Below are 27,626 nucleotides of genomic sequence, written 5' to 3'. Positions count from 1 at the left end.
GAAGACATCTATACCTTTCACCCAGTTTTGACGTGAACCTAAAACGAATTTTAAAAAATAGTTTCTCTTTTTTTTTTTTTTTAAAAAAAAGCACAAGATATTCTATTCTTCTTTCTCTGAAGTTAGGTAAGGTTTCTTTCCCTGCGGATTTAGTGTCTAGGCTTCCCAAAACAATTAACACACTTTAGAATCTGTGAGATGTTGTTCTATTTAAACCCACTGAAAACAATTTACAGAGATGCCTAAAGTTAAGTAATTTAAACAGGCTTGTACAATGTTAACTCCTTGGATGATTAATTCATGTCTTTAAATCACAAAAACTTGCACAAACATGTCGTCTGTAGTTCAAATAATCATTTACAAACATGGAGTCTTACTCACCATCATCACTATCATTACTGACTGATAGAATAATCTAGCACTTCTATGTATGTAGAACATAAGCCCACATGCCTTTGAAGTCTTTCCACTTCATTTATGAAATGAATACTGTGTAGTAGTTATTGAAACAATAGTAGTTTCAGGTACCTCTTTTAGTCACTGTACAATGTTTTTTTTAAATGCTGACTATAAAGTACATGTGTGTATGTGTATGTGTATGTGTATGTGTGTGTGGTATTTTCAAAGAGGAACTTCATTATATTTTGTGCTTATTTTGTAAAAGCTATATTAAAAGGTAAGCTTTAGATTAGGTTTCTCAATGTAACTGTGTATTACATATATTTCTTCTTTGTATAAAAGTTGATGTTTGTGGGGTGACTGGGTGGCACAGTTGGTTGGGTGTCCAGTTCTTGATTTTGGCTCAGGTCATGATCTCAAGTTGTGGGATTAACCCTCACTTTGGGCCTTGTGCTGGACATAGAACCTGCTTGAGTTCTCTCTCTCTCTCTCTCTCTCTCTCGCTCTCTCTCTCATTCTCTCTCTCTCCTCCCTGCCCAAAAAAGAAAAGAAAAAAATTGAAGTTTGCATTAACTGACAATGAGAGCAACTTAAACTCAATCCCTCCATGTCAAATTTTAACTGGGAATTCACAAACCTAAAATAAAGTTTTATTAGGTAACAAACTACATGCCATTCTTTCTCTATACTTTATGGAATAAGCCAGAGTTAGAAATTTATGAACTATCTCACCTTCTCCAAGGGATGTAATTTGTCCTGAATTGAAGCATTTAAAGAGTGCATCCTTCTCACATCTTTGATAATTTATCCAAAGTAATTACAAGCTAATGATAGCATGACTGTGACTATCTTCACTAATGTCCTGGTAGCTCTGTAACCAGGAAGAAATAAAACAGTTATTTTCTGGTTTTTTGTTTTATTATCTAAACATGATTAATTTCATATATTTTACTTGTACAATTCCTCACTGCAGAAAATGCTAATGTTACATTATTTTGAATTAAAAAAAATTGTGTTTGGGGCCTTTCTTTTTAATTTACTGCTTAGTTTGTTGCATCAGCTAGTGATGAAGTTTAATTACCTTTATGAAAATGAACTTTAAACTGTTACTATTTTACACAACTTCTAATGGCAATACTATCACTTTAGAATGAATCGCAAAAACAAACCAAGTGTGTCATAGTACTTACAGCATGAAAAGTAAAAGCAAGAAATTTTTATTTATTAGAACAATGTTAGCTTTTCACAGTACAGAAAATTGATTATCCTTTCCTGATTTGTTTGTTTTCTTCATACTCTGTAGAGCTATTATACTGCTTCTGTGTAATTCTGTAACTGATTTCCTGCTAGCAATAGTGTAGCTATTACTTTCTTAGATGATACATTATGTTAAGTTAAAATGTAATCAAATAACAGCACTTATAGCATCTAGAATCCTAAAATACAGGGTTTTTTTAATCTAAAGACAATTATGATTCAAACAAACTGAAGAAGCTGGTTCATCGGCCTGACTTGTGTACACAGACTGTTAAGGAGATTGGGGCAGGGAGCAACATATGAAAGAATTTATACAATGTTCAGGGCTTACAATAGTTTTTACCCTTCTCTTTCACTGAGTTCCAAAATTTTGTCTTATTCAATAATTGAAATGTATGGAAAAACTGGGATTACCAATACCCCACAGTTGGAGGAAGGGAAAAAAGACATCTTGCAATGCTGACATACAGTAGTTAATATTCAGCAGGTACTGAATAATATTGAGGAATTGAAAAATTTTCTCTGGAATTTTTCACACAAGGATGAATAGAAAATTTTCTCAAATATTTACCAGCAATGTGACCTTGGGCAAGTTACTCAACTATAGCCAATTTTTTTTCTAAAAACCCCATAGGATTTTTATAAAGATTAAGAAAGAAAATGCATATAAAGAACTTAGCACAAAACCTTGTTCATGGTAGCTTTTCAATACTTATTCACTTTACTGTTGTTATTATGATTATTATTGTTAGTATTACTAGTTGATCCTTGATACAAAGCAGAAGTTAAGGAGGTATTAAATAGATGTCAGGTTTTTTAAAAATCATTGTTAGGACTATTATTATTCTGTTATTATTATTTCTCAAGCACTATATAAGCAGAGTACACCCTGCCCCATCATTATCCATCCACGGAGGAGGATACTTCCACTCTGGGACTTGTATTACTGGTTTCTTCATTAATTTATCATTGAGAGCACCAACTCTATTTCTAGCACACATGGTATATGCAGAGGGAACACAGAAGTATGAGGGACAACTATGGATAGGAACCTGGGGTCCACGCAGTAGCAGCACCAACAAATTAAAGCTGGTACTCCACTCCTTCAAAGCATCTATACTAGCTTGAAAAAAATTGGTGGGAAAGAAGCCTGTCCTCTTCCACATACTTTCAGAATGAAAACAGCAATTAAAAAAAAAAAAATGTTTGCTAGCCTCAACTTTCAGCTGATTCACTTTTGAGTAGCTCTGAAGATAACAAAATTCCAGTGGCCTTTGCTGTAACAGAATGGATCTGTTAGCTGCCAAACCCTTCCCTAAAATGCATTATCATTGTAGGAAAAATCCTGGAAGATGAAGAAAACAAAGAATAAAGAATATAATTTCAAGATAAAGGAAGATCTGTCACAGCATCTTCCTAAGTACATAGAAAAAGACAAAGACCCTTTTGGGGTACATTTGTTATTTCCTTTTTTCTTTCTAAGGTGCACAGATAAATGTGCTTCATTAAGTTTGCTGGGTAATTTATGACAACAGGAGTATCAGTTCAAAACTATTATCTGAAATAAGGAGACACGGCCATTAAAAACACAGAAGGAATAATAAGAACTGAGAAAAACAGAATTGTTGAGATGAAGTTTTCTTGATGCTATTTTTCTTCCCTTATTTTTCTTGATTCATCTAAAAGGATGAAAGATGTCTGTTAATAGTGGTAAGGAAAGAAAAACATCAATGAGATGTATCATGCAAAGCAAGGAAAAAGAAAGCAACGCAAAAATGCAAAAGAAAAAAAAAGGGAGAAATTGGAGAGAGAGGAAAAAGAGGAAATGGAATGTTAAACAACCAACCTAAAAATAATAACAAAAGGAATGGGAAAACTATTCCAGAACATTAAAGGAGTGGAGTCAAGTAAGGAAGAAGTAGCATAAAAAAATAAAATAAAATAAAATAAAAAACTCTGAGGAAAGAAGAAAAGACAGCTGAAATTTTTCAACAATTTGAAAGGAAAAAAAAAAAAAAACTTAAGTCAAAGAAAAGAATGATCACATCAGATTCCTGCCAGAAAAGAAATACTGAAAGAAGATTGAAAGAGGCCAAGTTTTGAACAAATTTTTCTCCAAATGGACTAATGTAAATACACACTAAAATTACAAATTGTAAAAATTCGTTCAGATAAAAATCAAGGTCATAAAAGGGAAATACTCGAAGGAAGAGAGATAATCTAATTATAGGGAACTGGCACTCTTTAAAAAGTGCTTTTACTGTTTCATAAATGCCTGTTGCCAAGCCACAAGTAGGTAAGGTGGAGGTGCGGTATCCTCAAGCGGCGCATCTGTGTAACAACAGGACACAAGACAAAAGACGATCCAGTTTTATCAAAAGGTTAAAAAAAATTAAATCTTTCTCTTTGGACTCAAGAAAGGGATAACACTGGAAATCATTAAGGTCATAACAGGAAGTAAGTGAGCTGATTTCATGCTGAAAAAGTGGAAAAGAATAAGCATTGGGACGCTTGGGTGTCTCTGTTGGTTAAGCATCTGCCTGGGGCTCAGGTCAGGGTCTCGGGGTCCTGGGATCCAGCCCCACCTGGGGCTCCCTGCTCAGCAGATAGCCTGCTTCTCCCTCTCCCTTAGTCCCTCCCTCTACCCACCCCCCAACTTTCTCTCTCTCTCTCCACCTCAAATAAATAAATAAATATAACCTTAGGAAAAAAAGAATAAACATCAATCAAATATTATTTTCAGGGGAAAATGTAAATTTGGGGAGAAACACTTTAAAATGTTTAAAATGAGAAGTTTTAACAGAAAGTAAACCATAGTGATTAAGTACGATGATTACAAATCAGAATTCCTAGATTTGAATTCTGGCTCTACCACTTACTAAGTAAGTGATATTTAGCAAGGAGCTGAAACATTCTGTATCTGTTTACTCCTGTATAAAAGGGATATTATAAAATTGTTCTGAAGATTAAATAAGATATTGAATATAATCAGTTGGCATAATACTTGGTACAGAGTAAGTACCCAACCACTATCACTTTATTTGTAATAAATTAACCAGGGCAAGTATTTTAAACGTTAGTTGCAACTGTAAAATAATATCAATAACTTTTCTCATTCTTTTTTTTTTTTTAAGATTTATTTATTTATTTATTTGGCAGACGGAGATCACAAGTAGGCAGAGAGGCAGGCAGAGAAAAAGAGGGGGAAGTAGGCTCCCGCTGAGCAGAGAGCCCAAAGCTGGCTGGATCCCAGGTTCCTGGCATCATGACCTGAGCTAAAGGCAGAGGCTTTAACCCATTGAGCCACCCAGGCACCCCAATAACTTTTATTCAGACTCTAAATGTCTCATTAATATTGTATAATTATGTCCTTGTAAATACTCCATTGTTACACAACCATTGATAGAATTTTCTTCTTTGAAAAATTTAGTATTGATTTATTTGGGGCTTTTTGCTTTGTTTTGTTTTTAAATATTCATACACAGTCAATTCTGAGAGAACAATAACTCAAACACAAGGAATATGAAAATGACATTGTAATGACATTAAAAAGGTAAATATTAAAAAAACAACTCTGGGGTATGAAAGAACATTGTGATTAAGTGCAAAGAGTATTTGGGTATAGATCACTTTTTAATAATTCCAAGAATGATTCTGAAGGAGATATTGGACAATGGCCTTCCAATTTGTAATATTAGAAATGTGCCTTTCTTCTAAAAGACTGGTTAGGTCTATCAGAATTTAAAAAAAAAAGAAAAACTTGTTTCAGAACTATACATTTTTAAATATGTAAATAAATAAATAAAATCTGTTTGATTTTAAAAAAATCAAAGTTCTAAATAATTACATAGTTGTGGAAAAATTCTGTGACCACAAAAGTACTTAGGACACCAGGGATAGGAACTTGTCTATCTGTATGTCATTCCTCTTACTATAGTAAAAGCATGTGATCTGATGAGCACTGGGTATTATACGCAACTAATAAATCACTATGATGTACTATTTGTTGGCTAATTGAATTTAATAAAAAAGATAAATTAAAATAATAAAAAATAAATTAAAAAAATAAAAGTTCAAAGTAGAATACCAACATTCAACAGTGTTAAGTCTGAGTGTCTGAACTATAAAATGTAATAGAATCTATAAGTATAAAAAGGTCTATAAGATTTACTATTGAATGATTACCACTCAAATATTTTCAGTTCTACAATTCTTCTGTTTTATTAATTGCTGCTCTTTTGAATTCTAATTACCATTTTTAAGACTTTCTTAAATTTACATCATTCTTTACCTACTTCATTTAATTCAGTTTTTAATACATTGATTTTTTTCTTGCCTGATAGGCTTTTAAGACAACAAATTTTCCTTCATATACTTCAGTTGTAATGCATAGGCTCTAATTTACAGTATTTTCATTTTTGTTAATTTCAATATACTCAGAAATCTTGGCTCTGATTTCAAATATTTTCAGTGCTTTTCATCTGTACTTGATAAAATTAATAGGGGATTCTGATTATATCTAGAGAGCAGGTACTGGTTTTTTGCCTTGTTCACTTTCTTTATTTCAAAGTAGCACAATGTCATTCACCTAGTAGGGAAAATAATTCATGATACACTGATGAATTATTAATTGGTCTAATTTTCAAATTTTAAAAAAATGTGAAATGGTAGCCTGAGTAAAATATTTTTCAGTTACTTAAAAGCCATTAAATATGACATGATAGGAAAAGGAAGGAATGTGAAGGAGAAGGAGGAGGAGAAAGGGGAGGGAGAGGAAAACAGTAACTGGAATTTAAAAAGCTCTAGTTCTAGACAACATACTGGACAGTAACATGCTGCCATCATCTGAGGAGCCACAGACTCATCTTCCTTAAGTATAAAACAGGGAATTCTCTTGCACATCATGTCCAACATCCTTCTCTATATATGTGTTGTTATGGTTCAACCCAATATAGATGAAAAATAACTAATATATATCCATATACACATCTTCACACATGTGTGTATTTCCATCATTAACTGATTATTCACATAACCCAACAGGGAATTATAGTGTTTATACGCTGAATTAGAAAAACCCCATAATTCAACATCTAATTTAACAATTCCAGTGATGCCTAATTTCTGTTTTTTATTTTTTGTTTTGTTCTTAAATAAACTCTACCCCCAGTAGAGGGCTCGAACTCACTGTACATCAAGAGCCACATGCTTTACAGACTTAGCCAGCCAGGCACCTCACCCCTAAATTTTCTAAGCAAAACTACCCACCAACAGTTCATCCATCTTACTGGCAACACCTATAGTAATAGGGAACTCTCTATAACTGGAGTCTGCTTTGAAATGCTAACTCGTATCAGATGTATTTTGCTATCCATTCTATTTGTGCCTGAAGGAGCTATACGAAGCAAAGCCATCCATTTTCATATAAAGTCACTGATGCAACTTTTTTAGTCAGTGTTAAGACTGCAGGACCATAATTAAAATTTATACAGGAGTAATAGAATACATATTAAGAATCATTATCTTTGTTACTAGATGGAGTCTTCTCTTTCTGCTTCAGTGATGTTTCCACTAACCTGTCATCCAGGGAAGCATGTCAGTGTGAATTATAGGTCACCTCGTATCTCACGTAAAACTCGTGTCGTCTTCCGAGATCCCTGGTTGTTCCTGCCAGAGAAATACTCTCTAGCTCTTACGCAGGCCTCCATTCCCCTTTTCTTCAGGGAGTTCACTGTTTCCCAAGGGTTACTGCAAAAATCCCAAACTGAAGTGGTGGGACCAGGCAGGCACTGAAAATGCCTGTAGCCAACAGCTAAGAACTGGGTCGTACCAGAAACACTGGATTTCAGTTTTCAGATGTTCTGACTTTTTCAGATGATAAAATGTTTTCTTCAAGGAAGTATTTAATTTCATTAGACCGAAATCAAGCTACGAATAATTTTAGACTAAGGAGAATACTAAAACCCTTTTTATTCTAGGTCCATTTATGAACATCTATTTCTTTAGCAGTTTTTATCTTAAAGACGTTACATTAATTTTCAACCCCTTTTCCAAGAGATGGCAGTAATTATTTCTACAATCCAGAGAGAGCAGGGACCAGCAGACATTTCAGGAAAGGACTAAATATCAAACATCTTAAGTAAATATTTTAGGCTTTGCAGATCGTGTGGTCTCTCTGACAACTATTCTAGTATACCATTACAGTGTGAAAGCAACAAAAACAATATGAAACGAATGGCACACCTGTGTTCCACTGACATATATGTACTAAATGTGAATTTCACATAATTTTCATGTGTCAAAAAATATCATACTTTCTATTCTTTCAACCATTTACAAATATAAAAACTATTCTCAGCTCATGAAGCATACAAAAAACAGATGGTGGGCTGAATTTGGCCACAGGCTTTAGTTTGTGAACCTCTGATTTTAGAGTTCATCACTCCTAGTATCAAAGTACCTGGAATACCAACTTACTTATAAATATTTAATGATGTCTTAGTTATACTGCCAAATTACTAAGAAAGTGGGTTAGGAAGTGGAGAATAACATCAAGCGTATTATTTGAAAAATATTTCACCTAAACCAGGGAACTTCCCCATATTCCACCAAAAAACAAAACAAAACAAAACCTATCACATAAAAACCGCTAGTTAAATATGTCTTTCCCCCCATGAAATTTTCTTATTTTACAAATCCACAGTCTAGGAGCTTAAATTTTCAATGAAAATAAATGGTACAGCTGACCCCTGAACGATGCAGGGTTTAGGGGCCATTGACCCCTGCAGTCAAAAATATGTGTATAACTTTTGACTCCACAAAAACTTAACTACTAATAGCCTAATGTTCACAAGAAGCTTTACTCATGACAAAAACAGTCAATTAACAGACATTTTTCATGTTATAGGTATTAAATACTGTATTCTTATAACAAAATAAGGTAAAGAAAATGTTATCAAAAAATCATAAGGAAGAGAAAATACATTTATAGTATTGTGCTGTGTTTACTGAAAAAAAATCCTCATATAAAGTGGACCCAAACAGTTCACACCCATGTTGTTTAAGGGTCACCTGTACTCCTAATGTTTTTCCAGCTCTGACATTGGTTAGTTGTTTTTGAAGATTATATTTCTAACTATCCTATTTTCTTTAACATGATAGAGGCAGATAATAGCCAGAGATTGTAGGAGCATCCCTATCCCATGGGTTACATGAGTGGATACATTAGTAGATATGTTTTTCTTGATCTTACCTTTTGAACATATTCCAAGGAAACCTTGAAAAAATTTGTTTTTATTAAATGTCCGGGTAGGTTTCCTTTTTCAATTCCCTAAGCAAACAATCATTTATTATCTTTTGCTTTCTCTAGAAATTAAAAAACACACAGGAGATTCATTTCATGTAATTTTTAGAGGTTGTTTATATTATCATGATATCATAAAACCATTTATTATATATCCTTCTTGCATGTGTATTCTATCTTATGTACTACACAAGATGTTCCCTTTCACAAAGATTTTTGCATCCAGAATAAATAAACCTTTGGGAGGAATGTGAGTGAAGCTAAAATTATCTAAGAGAAAAATAAGTGATATTTTAATAATTTTTGAGTATTTTCATTCCTATATTTCACATATGTCCTGAAAATATATACAACTAAGAATATCAAATCATAAGATCCTTCGCAAATGTTTCTTTTAAAAGTGCAGGGACTGGACTCAGCATTTTATAGTTATTCATTATCTTCTAGAATAGATCAACTAAAATTAAGCTTACCTTTTCACTTCGTAAACAGCAGTGGATGGATGTCTGTTGTATTTCAGGAGGAAAAAAGGCATTCTATAGACTTCATAGAACTGTGCAAATAGAATGGCTTAATTAACATTGTGTTATTGAAATCTGGAAATGGAAGTATGATTAAATATTTCTAAAGAATGGAAAATTTCAGGGGCCCCTGGGTGGCTCAGTGGGTTAAAGCCTCTGCCTTTGGCTCAGGGTCCTGGAATGGAGCCCTGCATCAGGCTCTCTTCTCAGCAGGGAGCCTGTTTCCCCTTCTCTCTCTGTCTGCCTCTCTGCCTATTTGTGATCTCTGTCGAATAAATAAATAAAAATCCTTTAAATAAATAGATAAAGTATGGAAAACTTCAGGAAAAATCAGCTTTTGTGTTGACTGTCCTTAACTTTGCCAGCTATTTCATTAAAATCCAAGAAGAGTCCTTGCTTTTCTTCTGTGAGGAATTTATTGATTTTATAAAATATTTATAACCAGGTGTCCTTCTAATGTCTTACTTGGTGATAAATCTCATAAGATTTTATGTCCAGAAATGAAAGGCCTCAGAAGAAGTCATCATTTTATTGTGGTGGTGGTGGTGGTGGTGATGGTGTATGTCTGTGTGTCTTGCCTCCATGGCCATTTATTTAGACATTCAAATGCTATGAAGAGAGGTCATCCAGAATGGAACAACTTTTAACGGAAAAATAAAGATGAAATTCATCATATACCTCTGTAAGTTTCCATAAAAACTGTCACTGGTCAGCATTTCTTAGATTAATCAGTGGTAAATATGTAATACTCTTAATAATATTATCTATTTTAAATTTAAATGCTTTAATCTTAAGGAATTCATAGAAAACTTTTCCAAATGTTTCAATGAAAATAAATGTCATGGAATCCCCCATAATGTAGCATTCTGATAATTATTTTTGAAAATAGTCTTTTTTTTTTTTACTATACAACAGTATTACAATATTTTTGACATTGTTCCCTATGCTATGCTTTTCATCTCTGAAACTAGCATCATCTTGTATGTTGATTATACTTCAATAAATAAATAAAAATTTTAAAATGCATCCTTTTTATCTTCACATTCTTATATAATTACTTAGATTTATCATTTAACTAATACATCCTAGAATTTCATTTAAGACCTGGAACTCAACAGTTTTATTTTATCTAGTGCTTACTATATCCTGCTACCACAGGCAAACACATTCTGTTTGAAACAATTTCAAAAAACTGAAGCTAAGTCACATTAAAAGAACTATAATGAAACTAGCTGTCGTCCATTTGCCATCCAGCCTTAAAATACTTTTTTAAATTTTATTAAACTGAAAATATTCAACTGGCGAGTGTACTTTATGAACATGAAGTCATTTTAAGAGAGAAAGCCCTACAGGAGAAATCAAGAGAAGGACTTTAAAAATATATGTTTATAAAAAATAAAAATAAAAAAAAAAAAAAAAAAAGAGAAGGACTTTTAGCGCGTCTCTGATATCAGTTAGCTATCTACTCTTCAGTAAGTCTTCTAAAATCATTGTTTGGTCATCTGTAAAGTGGATTATAAGACCTATCCAAATGATAAAGTTTTACTATGTCTTGAAGAAGCTAACATATATGGAAGTCTTTTGAAATTTATAACATTCTCAAATTTTAGTGTATTAGTGAATCAATTCTACTTACATTTACTTATGTATTAGTTTACTCACATCTCTATTTCACTTTCAGTTATAATTAGAGTTACAAAATTTTCAAGAAAAAAGTGTTGGATAGGCGCAGGATTATAAGATTAATAAATCTGATGATTTGGAAAATCTAGATTTTTTTCACCCTGCTCCAAAACTTCAATGTGTGTGTGTGTGTGTGTGTGTGTCTATGATCTTTACTTTGAGAATTGTACATTAAGAAATTCCAGCCCAAAGATCTACTTTATGTATGTTTCTGCCCATGCTGGAGCATACTCCCAGGAAGAGGTAGTAGGCTGAGTTTGTAAAGTATCATGATTCACTTTGTTTACAACCCTATCATCAATTTAATTATAGCAACAAAAAGCAACTCATTAAAAGGTACATGATATATTTTCTGGTAATGTGTCTGGCTAATAGAAGTCTTTTTGTTTAAAAAAAAAATTAGACTGTCTTACCCAAAGCAAGTCACTTAGTAGTCTAATGCATATCCCCACACTAATGATTAAGAATACAAGATAATAACATACATGCTGCTAGTGAACTAAAATTCAATCACCATAACGATATCAAGACTATGAATGATGTTATTATATACACTCATATAACACTGACTTAGCATTCAGTATTAGTTTGTAGACAAATAATGATCTGTATATGTTTAAAATACTAAAATTTAAGGGGTGCTTCATTGACTTCAGTTGGTGGAGCATGTAACTCTTGATCTTTGTGTTGTTAAGTTCAAGTCACACACTGTGTGTAGAGATTAATTTCAAAAATAAAATCTTAAAAAAAAAACTAAAATTTAAGATGAAAGTGTCCTTAAAAGTCTGAAAACTCTAATATCTAAAAGAGGTTTCAAAATTTAAAATACCTCAGGACATTCAGCATTATCTATCAAAGTGTTATTCCTTCTTATTATACATAATCCACATTTGCTTTCAAGAATACTCAATGCAAAATAACATTTGTCCCCAGTGAGTCTCTTCCCATGAAAATATTTGTTAAATCTCCTTTAATCCAGGTTAAAATCCATGATGACTCAAAATCTTTTTCAAAGTTGACCTACTCATGTGGGCTGCTCGGATTTGTAATCAGGTCTAAAATCTATCCCACATAATACCTTCTGACTAATCTTTAAGTGACCTATGTATATCAGCATCAGATATTTGTTAGTTACCCACTCACTAGGCACAGAGCCTTAGGGCAATTCAGAGAGTAAAATTTAAATACTGTTATTCAGTACTATGGAATCCAAGACAAAGACGACACACAAGGAAATTTCCTGAGTTTAGTCACGGATATCCATAGCAAATGTTACTGGCAAATATTTTACAGTTTTACAACTGTGAACAATGTGATCTATTGGAGCAATGGCTTTACCTCATAATACAATCAACTTTACCTGCCTCAGAAAGTATTCATCAGGTTGTTTGTCATTATGGCTTTGCTTTGACTTACCTGTTCCCCTCTCTGGCTGGGTGACCAGACCAATGAGTTGAACAGATCCATCTTCCTTATCTAAATATCTGGAACATTTTAAATAGATACCATATCATTATAGGTATGATCAGAAACCAATGTTACTGTTCAACAATGTTTACTATGTGTAACTACTGTTTCTTCAAATTTAAGTATCTTAAAAAGTGAAATTGATGACTTATACGTATGTATTCCTAGTCAAGCACTAACCTGAACACATCAAAGGCATATGCAAAATATGTATCAATTATTTGTTGATTAATAAAAGCCAAAGGAGTATAATTTGCTCAATAATATTTAAATAGTTCATTTAGTGTTCTAAGAATACTTGCCACAGGCTCAGTAATATGTAACCATCTTTTATAAATATCAGTAACTCTGACAAAGATAATGGTACTTTTTTTTTCTTTTAAACCCACCACCAAACTACTGGTAAGTCAGAGGTCTGGAAAGGTACTCAAATTATTTCCAGTCTTAATGCAATGGTCATATTTTCACTTTAAATTACAACCAGGTAATATTTTAGGAAGACAAAAGTTGTCAAGATGTATTTGTTTGTCATGGTTACTTAAGTAATAAATGCTAATAGGAAAAATTCAGTAATCAAGCATAATTGCCAGGTTAGCTCATCAAATTGAGAATATAATTATAGTATTGTTTCAAGGCATAAATTTAACATTCTTAATAAAGATTCATGTTTTAATGGTAACAGTTATTTATATATATATATAAACTTTTATGATGTCTGAATTATTTTCTAAGCAATAAAAATTTTCTATACTTTTTAAAAATATCTCTATATAACTCTCTCTCTCCCAATTTGAGAAATAAAAAAGAGAAGTTTGTTGTAGGCAAAGCAAAGACTAATAATTAAGTGCAGGTAACATTTAGGATTTCCATTTGTTCTTCCAGTTTCTGAAGGCAATTCTCTTCCTTTATCTATTCCTGAAAAACAAATTTCTCTGTGTGTGTATGTGTGTGCATGTGTGGGTTAACAAAAAGAGCGTAGATAAAACATACATATCCTTATCACCTCTTTGTGAGTTCATGACTCTTACCTCAGGAATGAAGGCTATCTGTCTTGGTCATTCCTTCTCTTTGAATATATGTGGCTTTTGATAAGAGACCATGTTAATGACTCCTTAGATAAAAGATCTTTTCTGAGAGTTCCTGTCAAAAAACAAAAACAAAAAACCTGAAGAATAAATTGGGTATCAGAGCATCATAAAAAAAATGGGTATAGGACAATCACAGTATGAAAACCCAGTAACAGAAACTCAAATCTTTTATGTCTCCACTGCTTCATAGTCAAGTGTTATTTCTCATTGTTTTATTTCATTCTAGGAATGGGAAATGGAATGAAGAGGGGCAGACTGTCTAATCACTATTGGCTCACTTGGTTGATTTCTCTCAGAAGAAAAATGTTTAAGACTAAATTTTCTCTTCCCTGGTTAAGACGTTTTGACCACCATAGTTAGAATTTATTTGTAATGTATTTTTTAGTCAAAAGATTTAAGTTGCAAGCCCTGATTATATGTGAACACTAGGAAAATATTTGCTTTAATTTTACAATTTTAATTTTAATTTTAAATACTAAATAAGTATTAATTAAATTTAAAGGAAAAATAAAAACATCTTGTGAGCTATCCCTATGACACAGCCTACTTCCCTCACTATCCCCAACACAAGATTAAGTAATTACATAACTGCATTATCTATACGTTATAAATTTTAATGATATTTTAAAGGCAAAGTGTGATTTAAGTAAATCAAATATTAATATACTATGTAAAAAGCAAATTAATACAAACATATGTAATAGGGGAAATGTTTCTTTACACATATTGCCATTCCTGATTAGTAATCTTATTATTAAGAAAATATTTTACAGGGACACCTGGGTGGCTCGGTTGCTTGAGCAGCTGCCTTCAGCTCAGGTCATAATCCCAGTGTCCTGGGATAGAGTCCCGCACTGGACTTCTTGCTCAGTGGGGAGTCTGCTTCTCTCTCTCCCTTGGCCTGCCACTCTGCCTGCTTGTGCTCTCTCTTTATATATCAAATAAATAAATAAAATCTTTAAAAAAAAGGAATATATTTTATTATTTAGTACATGGAGTGCTCTACACTGACTTTTTCATCCTTCTTTCATAATTGTCTATATATACTTAAAGTTTGAAATATCTTAAATCTTTTGTATAAAACTATATATAAATTGCCATAGTTTTAGTATATTCTAAGATTATACTCTAAAGAAATTATGGTAATCCTTTTCCATACTAAAGATAAAATTGCATTTAACTATATATTACCAAAATAATCATTTGAAAACTGAAAAACATTTTTGTTTTATTTCACTAGCCTTTTAAAATGATTTTTAGGGGCTCCTGGGCTCAGTGGGTTAAAGCCTCTGCTTTCGGCTCAGGCCACGATCCCTGGGATTGAGCCCTGCATCAGGCTCTCTGCTCAGCAGGGAGTCCGCTTCCTCCTCTCTCTCTCTCTCTGCCTGCTGCTCTGCCTGCTTGTGATCTCTGTCTGTCAAATAAATAAATAAAATCTTTAAAAAAATAAAATAAAATAAACTTATTTTTAATATATACAGTTGCTCTATATTAAGTACTAAAATATTGCTAACACTAGATAGGTTGTTGTCTACTTGGGATGGTTTCAGAATGACTCCAGTTAACAACAAGTATGTCACCTAAATGAAAATGGAATTTATGTACTAACTCTGTTTCTAAAGTAAGAATGGAAGACACCTTTTGAACATTATTCTCTTCCTGACTCTGGAATAGGCTTTCACTTAAAGTATCTAATTTAAACTTCATTATGTCTCTACCCTAAAGTATCTATCCACATCATTTAGGTTGGGAAACTTATACTCAGAGACCAGGTAATTTCCTTGTGGTATTTTTATAATCAGAGCTGATTTGTTGTTATTTGTATACTAACTTTTCACAATAAATATGTCTCAAAAGCCTGCACACATATGACAAGCTAAAATTAATTTACAGTAAGTGATGTTCGGGTATGGGAAGTCTAAGTGAAGTTATATGTAAATTCTAGAGTTAGACTATAACTTTATCCAAGCTTTCTAGAGGCAGGATTTAAAATGTAGTCATTTTTATGGCATATAGCATCCATAAGTTAAAAATAAACAGGTGCTTAGGAAAAGCACATTGATAATCTGAGACTAAAGAGAAATTACCCTCTTTTTATAATATCCTGTTGTGATCACTAACATTTCGAGAGTTTCATAAAATCATTTCTGAAAACCAATGTAGTTTAATGATGTGATACCATCTTATAATGAAGAATGATTATTTTGGCAGCAATTTATTGGTTGACAGAAAAAGAAGAGGCTTTTCCTTTAGGGGAATTTTATATATCCATTGAAAATAATGCTTTCAAAAATATTTATTGCCTTAGGTAATGGTCACAATAAAATGTTAAGTGGGGATAATTTATATTTCACAATAAAATGTTAGGTGGAAGAATATAAAATTTATATTTTCGTACACTTAACATATTTAAGTTTTCTTATAAACTCCTTTCTAAATCTAACATAAATGCTTCTAATTTGTTCCTACTGGAAACAGAAGTAGTATCATTAAATACGTACTAATTAGATCATACTTCTTTCTACCCACAGCCTTTTAAGTAACATTTTAGTAATATTCCGTAATATCACAACATAGTAAGGCAAGATAAGGACCATTAATAATTCTCTTTCAAATACAAGTTCTCCATATTTTTTTATTTCACCAAGAGAATGGATTGGTAGTTTACCAATGGTCAGAAAATCTAAATTCCAATTTGCCATAGTACTGTAGGACCTTCAAATGCACAACAGCACATTGCTTCTTAAGATGATGCCTGTGTGCATAGGTAAAAATAGACATTGAAGTGTTGTAAGGAACACACCCTTCTACCCATTACCATTTGCCTGGCAGGTCAACTAGCCTCAGGCCAAAATACATCATTTCAGGTCACCAGGCTAACAATTTTCCAGTTCCCAGTTCTCTAGTAAGAAGAATCAACACATTTCAGAAAACAGAAAATATAACCTTCAAAACTTTTTGGAAACCTGCAAAGATATAAACCAGGCTTTTCATAATTGGTGTAAAATTTAAAGACACTTCCATTTATAATTGACTTTTTTAAAATTCAGGATTATATTATGTGGCTCCTGTGTCTTTCTCAACTTTTATCCCTTTACCACAGCTCATTAGGTATGGAAAAGAAGAGACATGAAACACGAATTAAATGGTTTTATTGTTAGTCCTTTAGGCAAAAAAGACATCTACACTCCCTAGAGAATTATATAGACTCCAAACTTCAGTAGAATTTCTTTCTTAGATCTTTTTTCTACGGTATATTTAATATTTTCTACTGTCCTTGATAATAGTTCCTTAAATAAATATTATAAGAGTTCAGCTTAATTACAAAGTCAAGGCAGACAAGTTGGAAAACACACATACATACACACACACACACACACACACAAAACAAAACAAAAACCAGAAAGGAAAAAAAAAAATCACCATTGCTAAAATTTGATATCTACCAGTTTTCTTTTCTATTCAGTTAAAAACATACACATTTTTAAGTTATTTCATAGTATACACACTATTTTTTAGAATTTTCTCAATTCTAGCGATGTATTTTGCAACATAAATTTTGGGAGCTAAATGTTATTCTGTCATATGGATATACTATCATTTACTTAACTGAGGTTATTGCCATTTTTCTTTTTGCTATTAGAAATAAAGCTATGTGGTGCACCCTTACAGACATATTTTCACATATGAATTTTCCTATAAATTCCAAGAATTTTAATATTTAAGTCAAAATATGAAACATATTTTAAATTCCATTGCCAAAAAAGAATTTTGTGGTTTCATCATTTTTCCCTGCTTAAAGCAACATGAGAGTGCTCCTCTCTAAAAAGTCTATAAAACAATGGATTTCCTTTACTTTTCCAATTTTATTAATAAATATTACATGTTACAAGATCATTTTCAGAGTGAAAACTTGAAAGAATTAATCTCCACTATAAGAAACACTAAAGGATTTTCTGTAGGCTAGAGGAAAGTGGTATCAGTTGGGAACGGTTTTGTAAGAAGTAATGAAGAACACCAGAAAAAAATTTGGTCAGCAAATATTAAGGACCATTGAAATTATTATTCCTATACCTACACATATTTTTTTTGTTTCCTTGGAGACAATTTACCATGTAAAGTAGAATTATAACAAAAAGGTTTTATAATAATTATATAGTCAATCTTCAACAGTAGGAAAGAATATGCAATGGAAACAAGACAGTTTCTTCAACAAATGGTGTTGAGAAAACTGGACAGCTACAGCTACATGCAAAAGAATGAAAATGGACCACTTTCTTATACTATACCCAAAAATGAATTCAAAATAGATTAAGGACTTAAATGTAAGACCCTAAACCATAAAAATCCTAGAAGAGAGCACAGGCAGTAATGTCTCTGACATCAGCCACAGCAACATTTTTCTAGATAAGTCTCCTGAGGTGAGAGAAATAAAGTAAAAATAACCTATTGGGACTACATCAAAATAAAAAGCTTCTGCACAGTGAAGGAAACAATAAAAAAAAACTAATAGGTAATCAAATGAATGGGAGAAGATATTTATAAATGACCCATCCAATAAAGGGTTAGTATACAAAATATATAAGGAACTTAAAAATTCAAGCCCCCAGAAATGAATAATCCAATTAAAAAATGGGCAGGAGACATGAACAGACATTTTTCCAAAGAAGACATACAGATGGCTAACAGACACATGAAAAGATGCTCAATATCACTCACTATCAGGGAAGTGCAAAACTATAATGAGATATCAACTCATACTTCTCAGAATGGCTAAAATCAAAAACACAGAAACGAATGTTGGCAAGCATGTGAAACAAGTAACCCTTGTACACTGTTGGTGAGGATGCAAACTGGTGCAACCCTCTGGAAAACAGTATGGAGCTTCCTCAAACAGGTAAAAACAGAACTAACCTAGGATCCAGCAATTGCCCTGCTAGGTATTTACCCAAAGAATACAAAAATATTAATTAAAAGGATACACCCAAGGTTTACAGCAGTATTATCTACAATAGCAAATTATGGAAACAGCCTAAGTATCCATTGACAGATGAATGGATAAAGAAGAAGTGGCCTACATACACATATATGTACATACATATACATATACATATACATATACATATACGTAGAATATTATTCAGCCATGAATAATGGATTCTGGTCATTTGCAACAACATAGATGGAGCTAGAGAATATTATGCTAAACAAAGTCAGTCAGTCAGAGAAAGACAAATACCATATGATTTCACTCATATGTGGAATTTAAGAAACAAAACAAATGAGCAAAGATGGAAAAAAGAGAGAGAGAGAGGCAGACCAAGAAACAGACTCTTAACTATAGAAAACAAGCTAATAGTTACCAGAGGGGAGGGCATGAAGACAGGGGTTAATAGGTGAAGGGGCTTAAGGAGGGCACTTGTCTTGATGAGTACTAGATGATATATGGAATATGGAATTACTATATTGTACACCTCAAACTAATGTAACACTGTAGGTTAACTATATTGGAATTAAAATAAAAACTTAATAAAAATGGTTTTTATAGAATGTTAAGAAGTAAAATATATGACAACTGAAAATATATTTTTATAAATTTCTTAAACTGCTCTTAAATATTTTTAATGTTTGTCATAATAAATTATATGTGCATATTTTATTATCTAAAGAAACACCCCAAAAGTATAAAGAAGAGTAACTAAAATGCCATAATATAAAATGGAATGCAAAAACATATGCTGTCTACTATGGATTTTTTGTACATAGCTTTTATTATGTTGAGGTAATTTTCTTCTATTCTTCATTTGAGTATTTTTATCATTAAAGTATGTTGAATTTTGTCAAATATTTTTTGTACATCAAGTAAAATGATCATGTGGTATTTTTTCCCTTTATCCTATTAATGTGGTGTACTACATTGGTCAATTTTTGTATATTAAGTCAACTTGTATTCCAGGAATGAACCCCACTCACTCATTGTGCATAATCCTTTAATGTGCTACTGAATTTAGTGTAGTAACTTGTTGAAGATTTCTGCATCAATGTTCATAAGTAATATGGGTGTATAGTTTTCTTTACCTGTAGTGTCTTTGGCTTTGATACCAGAGCAATGCTGGTCTCACAGAGTAAGTTAGGAAGTGTTTCTTCTCTTCAAATTTTTGGATGTTAGAAATGGATTAGTGTTAGTTATTCTCTGAATATTGTATAGAATTCACTAGTGAAGTCACCAGGTCTAAGCATTTTGTAAGTTATTTTTGATTGCTAATTCACTCTCCCTACTAATTATAAATCTATTCAGATTTTCCAAATGCTTGTGACTTGGTCTTGGTAGGTTTTGTCGTATCTTCTTGTTATGCCGAAACTTTCACTAATACATAATGTCCTTTGAGTCTTATAATATTTTTCATTTAAGTTAAAACTTTTGTCTGATGTTAGTATAGCCAGTCTTATTCTTTTTGGTTATTATTTGCATTGAGTATCTTTTCCCATCCTTTCAATTTTAATCTACTCATATCTTTGGATACAAAGTGAGTCTCTTGTAGACAGTATATAGCTGGATCATGTGTATGTTTATTTTCCATTCTATCAATCTCTGTCTTTTTATTGGAAAGTCTAAGCCATTCATACTCAAAGCCATTAGGAATAAGAAAAACTCATTTCTGTCATTTTGTTATTTGTTTTCTATATGTCTTCTAGACTTTTTGTCCTTCATCTTCTACATTACTGTCTTCTTTCATATAACCTGTTTTTTTTGTTCATTTGCTTGTTTTTTGTAGAGAAACATTTAACTTCCTCTGACCTTTCCTTTTGTGTATATTCTTTGGCTATTTACTTCATTGTTACTGTGGAATTTACATTTGACATCTTAAAATTATAACACTCAAATTTCAGTTTATATCAGCTTACCTTCTATATCATACAAAAACTGCTCCTTTAATAGCTCTACCCTCACACCTTTCAGTTGTTGATGCCACAAATTATATCTTTATACATCATGTGGCCCAAAACATAAACTAGTGATTCTTTTAAATTCATCAGTCTCTTAAATTATGTAAAAGACAAAAAGTTGGGGGGGAGAAAACAAAAAATGGAGTTACAAAGCATTGTTACAGTGATAGTAGCTTTTATAATTACCCATGTATTTACCATTATGGAGATCTGTATTTCTACATATCTTTACATTACTCTATAGTGTCCTTTTATTTCACCCTGCAGGACTCCCCTAAGCATTTCTTGCAATATAGGTCTAGGGGTAACAAATCCTTCATTTTTTATTTATCTGAGAATGCCTTAGTTTCTCCCCTCATTTTTGAAGGACAGTTTTGTTGGACATAAAATTCTTGACAGTTTTTTTTTCTTTTATAATTTTGAAAGTTAATGGTTTCTGTTATTGTTCCTGTTTTTTTGTTGTTATAGATTCCCTTTGTGTCAAGTAGAGCTATAAATATGAGGTCCTTTCAAGTCTTCTGAACCTGCACTTTTCTCTGAACACATGTAGTCACTTTCTCATTTTCCTCATATAACCAGTTGCTTTTGCATGTCATAGTTTTCAATATCTGGTTTCTAAAGGTGGAAAAATTTTAAATGAAGAGGAGATATAACACTGGTTATTTAAATTCCCTGGAAGTCTTTTCATTGATAGGTGCAGGGGCTTGCAACAATGGAAGGAAATACAATAATAAGGACTGCTAAGTTCTTTGTCTCTACTTCTCTGATTAGAATCAGTAATCAGAACAGAGATTCCCCATGGTTTGAAGAATAGAACCCTTTTTGCTCCCCCTGGCTCCTGCAAGCTGTGTGGAACTACTTTAGAACATAAGAGAGATGGATACTGCTGCTACAGTAAGAACTGAAGTTGACCCAAAATTAACCACAAGTTACTGTCCAAGCCTTCCCCAGAGATTGCAAGATCTACATGGACTCCAGAGTTCCAGGACAAATACATCAGAAAAATTCTGCCAGAACAATTATTGTCTATGTAGGGAGACATATTCTGGAATTTGCTTCCAGGAATTCCACCATCTTCTAAGAAACCTCTTTCCAGAAGTGTATAGTTTTAAATGCTATATTAGAATATTTTAAAGGTGTAAGGCAATGATTTCTGTTCCATGTTTAAAATCTATAGAATATTCAAAATATAAACTACAGTTATTAGAAGAATCAAAATAAAGGAATAATAAAAATTCAAGTAGAAATAAGAAATAGAAAAAGAAAAATGATACAGAAAATTAACAAAATCAGTTAGTCTTTTGAAATAATCAGTGAAATTAATAAACCCCTAGAATGAATATGAATAAAGACACAATACCAATACTGTATATGATTGATACTTACACTAAAAGTATTATGATGGACTATCATGAGTAACTTTATGGCATTAAATTCAACAACTTAGATTACATGGAAAATGTATTGGAAGACACAAATTACTAAAATTGACCAGAAAAGAAACTGAAACTCTATAGAGCCCTCTTTCCAAGAAAGTGATTAAATTTGTAATTAAACAATCTCCCATCAAAAAAAAAAAAAAAAAAAATCCTTTAGGCCCAGATGGCATCACCAGTAAATCCTAATAGATATTTAAATAAAAACTAATACAAGTCCTACACAAAATCTTTCAGGAAACAGAAGAGAAAGGAAGTTGCCACCATATTGAGTTACTTTATAAGGTTAATATTACTGATTATCACAATCAGATAAGAACATTATAAGAAAATAAATTTATAAAACTTCAAAAAATATATTCAAAAATCCTTTTAAAATATTAGTAAATCAAGTCCAACCATATATAAACATTGTATACTATGATCAAGTTAAATATATTCAAGGAATTCAAGAGAAGTTTAATTTAGGATACTCTATCAATATAATTCACTACTGTAACAGTTTAAGACTAAAAGTCATATGATTGTTTTACTAAATGGAGAAATGGCATCTGACAAAAACAAAACAATCTCTGAATAAAAATCTCTCAGCAAATTGAGAAGAAAACTTAACCAATCTGATAAGAACCATGATCAATAAAAAATTACATCTTTTTTAACAGTATAATAGTAAATATTTTCCCTCTAACATGACATAAAAAGAAAAGATATCTAATCTAGCCACATCACCTGATCATGGCTTAAGAGTTAATATCCAGGGGCGCCCAGGTGGCTCAGTGGCTTAGGGCCTCTGCCTTCGGCTCAGGTCATGATCTCAGGGTCCTGGGATTGAGCCCTGCATCGGGCTCTCTGCCTGCTTCCCCTTCTCTCTCTGCCTGCTGCTCTGCCTACTTGTGATCTTTCTCTCTGTCAAATAAATAAATAAAGTCTTAAAAAAAAAAAGAGTTAATATCCAATGCAAAAGAAAAAAACAACAAACAGATATGAAAGGAGGGAAAGTATCATTATTCACAGTTGAAAGGATTATGTATATAAAAAATCTTAAGAAACCTGCCCAAAAAACATACAAAAACAAAAAGCTACTGCAACTATTGTTTCAGGTTACAGAATTAATAGACATACAGCACTCATGTTTTTATTATACTAACAATGAACTATTTATTTGACAGAAAGTGAGAGCGCACAAGCAAGGGGAGTAGTAAGCAGAGAAATAGGGGAAAGCAGGCTTCCTGGTGAGCAGAGAGCCCAATGTGGGGCAGAGAGCCCAATGTGGGGCAGATGCTTAATGCTTAATCAATTGAATGACCCAGGTGCCCCTAACAATGAACATTTAAAAACACATTTTTTAAATAATATTTAAAATAGCACCAAAAATGCTTAGTTTAGATGTTTAGATTTAACAAAATTAAATACAAAACTTATATACTAATAATATAAAATGTTGCTAAGAACAATTGAATAAATAGAGATATATATCATTTTCATGGATCGCAAGACCAAATATTGTTAAGACACCAAGACTGATCTATAAATGCAACATAATCCCAATAAAAATTCTAACATATTTTGTACTCGAAAAAGATGAGAAAATTTTTTAATGTATTAGGAAAAGCAAAAAACAAAAGATAATTAAAACTACCTTGAAAAACACCAAAGTTAGAAGATCTAACCTTTGACTTCAGGAACTTCAAATAAACCTACAATAATTAAGATGGTGTGGTAGTGATGAGAGCATAGACAAATAAATCAATGAAAAAGAACAGAGTGTTCAAAAATGTGTTCCATGCATTAGTCAAATGGTTTTTGACAAAGACACAAGAGAAATTCAAGCAAAAAAGGAAAATCTCTTCTAATAAGGGTATAGGAACAACTCAACATCCATATGAGGAAAAAAAAATACAGAATACAAAGTATGTAGCCAATACAAAGTATGCAGCCAAAACAGAAAGGGAATAGAATAATAGAGGTATGTCAAGCAATTCATTATTAAAGACATGTATTAATTTCTGCATTTTGTATTTTTAAGTTTTAATGCTATTTGTCAGCTTTTTAAATTTGTAATATTTTATTATATTTTTCTCATGCTGAACAAATATCTCTTTCATAACAAATTTTGTGTTTTTAATTTTCTTTTTTTTTTTTTTTGGTAAGGCCCTTTTCACCTAATTGAATAAGCTACAGATCCCACAAAACCTGATCTAACCCTGGTCCCAAGTTTGCCAGGTACCCAGCTTCGAATCACACAATCCAAACTGGCGCATTTTGCCAGGAACACAAAGTCAGGCCTATTCACAAAATTCTATTTGCTTCTTTATTAATTAAGAAGCTCACTACTGTGAAATATTTCTCTTTCACAAGAGAAATCCTGTGTGAGTCACAGCAGGATTTCCCTTCATCTAATTTCACCTTTTTAAATTTTGAAGTGTTTTTCTATGGGAAAAAATGCAGAGTCATTAAATTGGATAATTTAAACAAAAAATTACTTTAGCACTTGATTCTGGTATTTCAACAAAAGAAAGAGTAATGATAAAGATTTTGTATGGAAGAGATTACCTTTTTTGGGAGGACTACTTTATAAATATTTCTATTTAAAAAATGGGACTCTGAAGCAATGAATACAGATATAAGAATTCTGAATAACCTGAAGTAATAGTTTGCATTTGAAATTTTATCTAATGTGGATATTGCACTTATAGAAGAGAGATTTCTTCCTACCCTAAATGTCTTTATGAAAAATATCAGGACTCCAAGCACAATGTTTACCTATAAAATGTGTCCTATAAGATGTTCTGATAAGTAGAAAAATTGGGGCACAAGGCTGGGAAAGAAAACCTATTTCTCCAAATTTATTGAATTGGGTCTGTTTTGTTAAATTCCAATGTCAAATACCAGTATGGAAGGAATATATATTGTTACAAGTAATCAGGTAATCACTACACTTAGGAACAAAATAAATTCAGTAGTGAAATAGCAGGTTGTTGAATGTGTTTTGCTTTGTTTAAAATGTACCTTCTGTTTGTTTATAGGAAAGTAATTTAAAACAAAAAAAATGTATAAGCTCAACAGAGAGAACAAACTGATGTTTGGCAGAAGAAAGGGGGCTGGGCCAATTTGGTGAAGGAGAGCAGGAGATACAGGCTTCCAGCTATAGACTGAATATGTCATAGGAATAAAATGTAGAGCATAGGTAATATGGCAAATGATACTGTAATAGCACTGTATGGTGACAGGTGGTAGCTACACTTGTGGTGAGCATAGTAAAATGAAATGTTGAACCACTCTGTCGTACACCTGAAACTCATATAACATCGTGTGTCAATTATACTCAAATAAAAAAATAAAAACAAAAATTATAAGTTATAAATCTTCAGAGTTGAATTTAAACTATAAAATGTAATATAGACTAGGATCGACAAAATATCTGTATTATGTAACTTTATTTAACATACACTAGGGTGCATCAGTGTCTCCAAATAACTGAAACTCAATAAAATATTTGTTGAATGAATGAGTTGTTAAAAACCATCTAGCAAACACTAATATTTATATCCTTAGTCTATTTGTCATAGCCTCCTCCAACTTGAACATGCAGAGAGTAAGACCATCCTTACCATCTGCTACACTTTGCAATGTTTTCTGAAACTTGAAGTGATAGGGTAGTGAAAAGACAACTACCATTCTTACTGTAAAAACACCACTTTTGGGGGTGCCTCAGTGGTTCAGTCTGTCTAGCACCAGACTCCTGATTTTCACTCAAGTCATTATCACACAGTTGTGAGATGGGATCCCATGTTGGATTCTGCCCTCAGTGCAATCTGCTTCAGATTCTTTCTCCCTCTGCCCCTCCCTCTTGTAGCAATCTCTCTAATATAAATAAATTTTTTAAAATCTAAATTGGAACTTTTAAAGCTAAACATAATTGAAAAGTATTTTTTGGTCATTTTTATCAGCTAAAAAAATGAGGAAAAAATTATTCTATCACATTTTAAAATATACACATAAGAGTTATTTTATACTGCTTATAATTTGAAAACGCTAGAGATAAGTTTTATGTCCTTCAGTTAGTCTCCAGTTACATTTTGATATAAGCAATACAGTGGAACATCTGTAGCCATTAAAAAAATATGGTAGACCTCTGCTTCCAGCTAAGAAGTTGTGAGTGACCAGATTTACCCTACCTGAAATGTCTGAAAAAAACTAACCAAATAAACAAATCAGAGGCTTTCAAAATATCAGACATTATGGGGCACCTGGGTGGCTCATTCAGTTAAGCATTTGACTCTTGATCTTAGCTCAGGTCGGATCTTTGTGCATTGGAGTCCCACAACTAGCATGGAGCTTATTTAAAAAAAAAAAAAAATCAGACATTAAGCAATGAAGACAATGAGATGAGCTTTGTGATTATTCCAGCTTACTGCCTGCCAGGTGTAAGCTTGCATGCAGCAACTTGGGGAGAGAAAACCTAGCAGTGCTTGGCAGGGTCCCTAACATGAGACAGAGCTGAGACTCTTGAAAACCAAGGAAAAGAGAATTTGCAGATCAGAATAATGGGAAAATGAGAAAGAGCCCCAAAGATATGCCAAGGATCAAGTATTCATGTAACTACTGATCAGTGCATAAGTGTGAGGAAACTACCCAACACTGTGAGGAGGAGGCGATCATGTGAAATGATTACAGCAAACAGTGCTTGGAGCTCCCACGGGGCTGAGAATAATGCCTCTTCCCAACAGCCGGAGTAGAAATCTCATAATGACAGAGCATGTAGCACTAACAAATGATTCCCTTCTGTGGTGTGGCAAAATTAATTCTAAACTGCATGTATCTACAGTCCCACCTAGCAAAGCTTAAAGCAAGACCCAAAGACATCAACCTATTTACAAATACCTGTATTCCAGAATAAAACTCAAGAATATTTTCAGAAATACAAAATACTCAAAAAGATAAATTTCACAAAACCTGGCATCCAATAAAAAATTACCAGGCATGTAAGCAAACTATTAATTTGACATTTAATTTATACACATAAATGGCCTTAAAGAAATTAGGACTATCTCATTAATGTTTTAACTCTTTCTTCATATCCTTATTTGTATTTCACCAACAATAATTTTTTTTATTCCAAGATTTGTAGCAATGAAAGGAATATTTGCTTTTGCAAAGGTTATTATTTAATCTTTACAGTTTAAACTTACAGTCTTGGCTACTCTAAGATACATGTATATATTTTGAATGCATCTTATATATCTTATACACATATACATACACATATAGTCTTTATACTAAAGAAACCTTCTAAACAACAGATAAGTTAAAACAAATGTACAGGGCGCCTGGGTGGCTCAGTGGGTTAAGCCGCTGCCTTCGGCTCAGGTCATGATCCCAGGGTCCTGGGATCGAGTCCCACATCAGGCTCTCTGCTCGGCAGGGAGCCTGCTTCTTCCTCTCTCTCTCTTTCAGCCTGCCTCTCTGCCTACTTGTGATCTCTGTCAAATAAATAAATAAAATCTTAAAAAAAAAAAAATAT

The 27,626-nt window shown here is 32.4% G+C and overlaps 1 long non-coding RNA gene across 1 annotated transcript in view; it reads right to left on the bottom strand.

Annotated features, from left to right (window-relative positions):
- Positions 1-9,432: 9,432 nt before the first annotated feature.
- The window catches only part of LOC132015983 (uncharacterized), a 40,618-nt gene continuing 22,424 nt past the window's right edge, over positions 9,433-27,626 (bottom strand). Inside the window, exons 5-7 of the long non-coding RNA XR_009403849.1 lie at positions 13,659-13,770; positions 12,580-12,647; positions 9,433-9,512 (exon numbers count right to left, since the gene is read on the bottom strand). This is a non-coding gene — a long non-coding RNA (uncharacterized LOC132015983). The remainder of the gene's footprint in view (positions 9,513-12,579; positions 12,648-13,658; positions 13,771-27,626) is intronic.

This window comes from Mustela nigripes, chromosome 4 (genome assembly GCF_022355385.1).
Source record: "Mustela nigripes isolate SB6536 chromosome 4, MUSNIG.SB6536, whole genome shotgun sequence".
NCBI classification, from domain to species: Eukaryota; Metazoa; Chordata; class Mammalia; order Carnivora; family Mustelidae; genus Mustela; species Mustela nigripes.
Note: the sequence above shows the minus strand (reverse complement) of the source record. Positions and strands in the feature narration are given on the sequence as shown.